Here is a 5,116-nt window from a genome sequence, read left to right as displayed (position 1 = left end):
CTCAAGCAGTCCTCCCACCTCAGCCTCCTGAGTAGCTGGGATTACAGGTGCATGCTACCATGCCCAACTAATATTTGTGTGTGTGTGTGTGTGTGTGGAGTTGGGGTCTCACCATGTTGGCCAGGCTGGCCTCAAACTCTGGGCTTCAAGTGATCCTCCCATCTCAGCCTTCCAAAGTGCTGGGATTACAGGCATGAGCCTCTGTTCCTGGCCAAAACCTAATTACACATTCATGAATGACCGAGGGCACTAGCTTCTGTGTCCTTTAACAATGAAATGGATTATTCCTTGGGTATAACTTTGCTGGGGATGCTGTAACAAAGTGCCACAAACTAAGTGGCTTAGAACAAGACAAATTTGTCGTCTCAGGCCAGATGCCTTCGCTCATGTCTGTAATCTCTGTACTTTGGGATCATGAGAGGATCTCTTGAGGTCAGGGGTTCGAGACCAGCCAGGCCAATAGGATGAAACCCCATCTCTACTGAAAAAATACAAGGCCAGGAGTGGTGGCTCACACCTATAATCTTAGCACTTTGGGAAGCTGAGGTAGGCAAATCATGAGGTCAGGAGTTCGAGACCAGCGTGGCCAACATGGTGAAACCCTGTCTCTACTAAAAATACAAAAATTAGCTAGGTGTGGTGGCGCATGTCTATAATCCTAGCTACTGAGGAGAATGAGGCAGGAGAACTGCTTGAACCCAGAAGGTGGAGGTTGCAGTAAGCTGAGATCATACCACTTTAATCCAGACTGGGGGACAGAACAAGAATCCATCTCAGAAAAAAAAATATATATATATCCAGGCATGGTTGCATGTGTCTGTGTTCCCAAGCTACTCAGGAGGCTGAGGTGGGAGGATTGCTTGAGCCAGGGAGCATGAGGCTGAAGGGAGCTGAGATCATGCCACTGCACTCCAGCCTGGGCGACAGAGCGAGACCCTGTCTCAATAAATCAATAAATAAAATAAAAAGTTGTCTCCCAGTTGGGAGGCCGGAAGTGCAAAGTCAGGTGTCTGCAGGCCGGGCTGTCTCTGGAGGCTCTGCGGAAAAATCTATCCCAGCCTCTCTCCTGGCTCAGGCATCCCTTGACTTATAGTGGCAATTGTTTTTCTATGCATGTCTGTCTCTGTGTCAAACTTACCTTTGGGCAGGCACAGTGGCTCACACCTATCATCCCAGCACTTTGGGAGGCCGAGGCAGGATGGCTTGAGCCCATAAGTTCAAGACCAGCCTTGGAAACATAGTGAGATACCGTCTCTACATAAAATACAGAAAATTAGCTGGGCATGGTGGAACACACCTGGTCCCAGCTACTCAGGAAGCTGAGGTGGGACGATCACTTGAACCCAGGAGTTTGAGTCTGCATTGAGCTATGATCACACCACTACACTCCAGGCTGGGTAACAGAACAAGACTGTCTCAAGAAACAAATATTTTATTCTTTCTTTTTCTTTTACTGGCAACAAATTTCCCTTTTAGTAAGAACGCCAGTTATGTGGGATCAGGGCCCCACCTTCATGACGCATTTTAACTTGATGACCTCTGTAACGACCCGGTCTCCAGATAAGGTCATGCCTAGAATCCCAGCACTTTGGAAGGCTGAGGTGGGAGGATCACTTGAGGCCAGGAGTTCAAGACCAGCCTGGGCAACATAGTGAGGCTTCACCTCTACACAAACAATTTTTAAAAAATTAGCTGGGTGTAGGGGTGTGTACCTGTAGTCCCAGCTCCTTGGGAGGCAGGAGCACAGAGCGAGCCCAGGAGGTCGAGGCTGCAGTCATCTGTGATTGTGCCGCTGCACACAAGCTGGGCAACAGCAAGACCTAGTCTGTCTCAAGAGAAAAAAAAAAAGGTTTGCTGATCCAATGTGGGGTAATTTTTAAAAACTTTAACTCTGTATTTTTTCATATTGCTTAGCTTTTCCACATGAACTCTGTGATTATAACCAGAAAATCGCAGTTATATTACTTTTTTTTAGTTTTTTGAGCTGGAGTTCTGATCTTGTTGCCCAGGCTGGAGTGCAGTGGCATGAGCTCTGCTCACTGCATCCTCTGCCTCCTTGGTTAAGTGATTCTCCTGCCTCAGCCTCCTGAGTAGCTGGGACTACAGGCGCATGCCACCACGCCTCATTCATTTTTGTATTTTTAGTAAAGAGGGGGATTCACCTTGTTGGTCAGGCTGGTCTCGAACTCCTGGCTTTAAGTGACCTGCCCGCCTCAGCCTCTCAAAGTGCTGGAATTGCAGGCATCAGCCACAGCACCCGGCCATACTTATCTTTTTGTCCACAGAAATGACCAGCATTTCAATTTTTGTCTTGTTTTGTTTTCCTTATACGAAAACAAACTGGCAGTCATAACTGGGGAGGACAATTTGCATTATGGGAACATGGGAGTTGTGCTGAGTTCCATAATCAAAGTTGATAAAAAGAAAATGGGGTTATGGGGTGGGGGCGGTGGCATGCACACCTGTAATCCCAGCAAGTTGGGAGGCTGAGGTGGGTGGATCACCTGAGGTCAGGAGTTTGAGACCAGCCTGGCCAACATGGTGAAACCCCATCTCTACTGAAAATACAAAAATTAGCCAGGCCTAGTGGTGGGTGCCTGTAATCCCAGTTACTCATGAGACTGAGTAGGAGAATCCCTTGAGCCTGGGAGGGGGAGTGAGACTCTTTTTCAAAAAAAAAAAAAAAAAAAATTCATCCTGGGATGCAAGGCTGGTTCAACAGATACAAGTATATAAATGTAATTCACCACATAAACAAAACCAAAGACAAAAAACACATTATTATCTCCATAGATGCGGAGGCAAAACTCTCAATAAACTAGGTGTTGACAGAACATATCTCAAAATAATAAATGCTATTTATGACAAACCCACAGCCAATATCATACTGAATGGGCAAAAACTGGAAGCATTCCCTTTGAAATCTGGCACTAGACAAGGATGCCCTCTCTCACCACTCCTATTCAATATAGTACTGGAAGTTCTAGCCAGAGCAATCAGGCAAGAAAAAGAAATAAAGGGTATTCAATCAGGAAAGGAGGAAGTCAAATTGTCTCTATTTGCAGACGACATGATTGTATATCTACAAGACCCCATCGTCTCAGTCCAAAATCTCCTGAAACTGATAAGCAACTTCAGCAAAGTCTGAGGATGCAAAATCAATGTGCAAAAATCACAAGCATTCCCATACACCAATAACAGACTTAAAGAGGGCCAAATCAAGAATGAACTGCCATTCACAATTGCCACAAAGAGAATAAAATACCTAGGAATACAACTAACAAAGGATGTAAAGGACCTCTTCAAGGAGAACTACAAGCCACTGCTCAATGAAATAAGAGAGGACACAAACAGATGGAAAAACATTCCATGCTCATGATTAGGAAGAATCAACATTGTAAAAATGGCCATACTGCCCAAAGTAATCTATAGATTCAATGATATCTCCATCAAGATACCAATGGCCTTCTTCACAGAACTGGAAAAAAAAAAAAAAACACCTTAAACTTCATATGGAACCAAAAGAGAGCCCGCATAGCCAAGTCACATCTAGGAAAAAGAGCAAAGCGGGAGGCATCACGCTGCCTGATTTCACACTATACCTCAAGGCTACAGTAATCAAAACAGCAGGGTACTGGCACCAAAACAGAGATATAGACCAGTGGAACAGAGCAGAGGCCTCAGAGGCAATGCCACACATCTACAACCATCTGATCTTTGACAAACCTCACAAAAACAAGCAATGGGAAAAGAATTCCCTGTTTAATGAATGGTGCTGAGAAAACTGGCTAGTCCTGTGCAGAAAGCAGAAACTGGACCCGTTCCTGACACCTGACACTGAAATTAACTCCAGTTGTATTAAAGACTTAAACATAAGACCTAACACCATAAAAACCCTAGAAGAAAACCTAGGCAAAACCATCCAGGACATAGGCATAGGCAAGGACTTCATGACTAAAACACCAAAAGCATCAGCAACAAAGGCCAAAATAGACAAATAAGACCTAATTAAACTCCAGAGCTTCTGCACAGCAAAAGAAACAATCATTAGGGTGAACTGGCAACCAACAGAATGGGAAAAAATTTTTGCAATCTACCCATCTGACAAAGGGCTAATAACCAGAATTTACAAAGAACTAAAACAGATTTACAAGAACAAAACCAACAAGCCCATTCAAAAGTGAGTGAAGGATATGAACAGACAAAAGAAGACATACATAAGGCCAACGAACATATGAAAAAAATCCTCATCATCACTGGTCATTAGAGAAATGCAAATCAAAACTACATTGAGATACCATCTCATGCCAGTTAGAATGGCGATCATTTAAAAATCTGGAGACAACAGATGCTGGAGAGGATGTGGAGAATTAGGAACACTTTTACACTGTTGGTGGGAGTGTAAATTAATTCAACCATTGTGGAAGACAGTGTGGTGATTCCTCCAGGACCTAGAAATAGAAATTCCATTTGACCCAGCAATCCTATTACTGGGTATATATCCAAAGGATTATAAATCTTTGTATTATAAGAACACATGCACACGAATGTTCATTGCAGCACTGTTTACAACAGCAAAGACTTGGAACCAACCCAAATGCCCATCATGGTAGACTGGACAGGGAAAATGTGGCTCATATACACCATGGAATACTATGTAGCATAAAAAATGATGAGTTTGTGTCCTTTGTAGGGACATGGATGAACCCGGAAACCATCATTCTCAGCAAACTGACGCAGGAACAGGAAATCAAACACTGCATGTTCTCACTCATAGGCGGGTGTTGAACAATGAGAACACATGGACACAGGGAGGGGAGCATCACAGTCTGGGGTCTCTGAGGGGGAACTAGGGGAGAGACAGCAGGGCGTGGGGAGTTGGGGAGGGATAACATGGAGAGAAATGTCAGATACGGGTGATGGGGAGGAAGGCAGCAAACCACATTGCCACATATGTACCTATCCAACAATCTTGCATGTTCTTCACATGTATCACAAAACCTAAAACGCAATATATATATATATATATAAAAATTATGTAAATGTATTTATATTATGTAAATAAATAAATATATATATATATATATATATATATAGAAAGTTCCCTTTCCACCTC

This window comes from Sapajus apella, unplaced genomic scaffold, assembly GCF_009761245.1.
Source record: "Sapajus apella isolate SASKATOON/1434 unplaced genomic scaffold, GSC_monkey_1.0 scaffold40, whole genome shotgun sequence".
Lineage (NCBI taxonomy): Eukaryota > Metazoa > Chordata > Mammalia > Primates > Cebidae > Sapajus > Sapajus apella.
The sequence above is the reverse complement of the archived record's forward strand: the minus strand, read 5'-3'. Positions refer to the sequence as shown.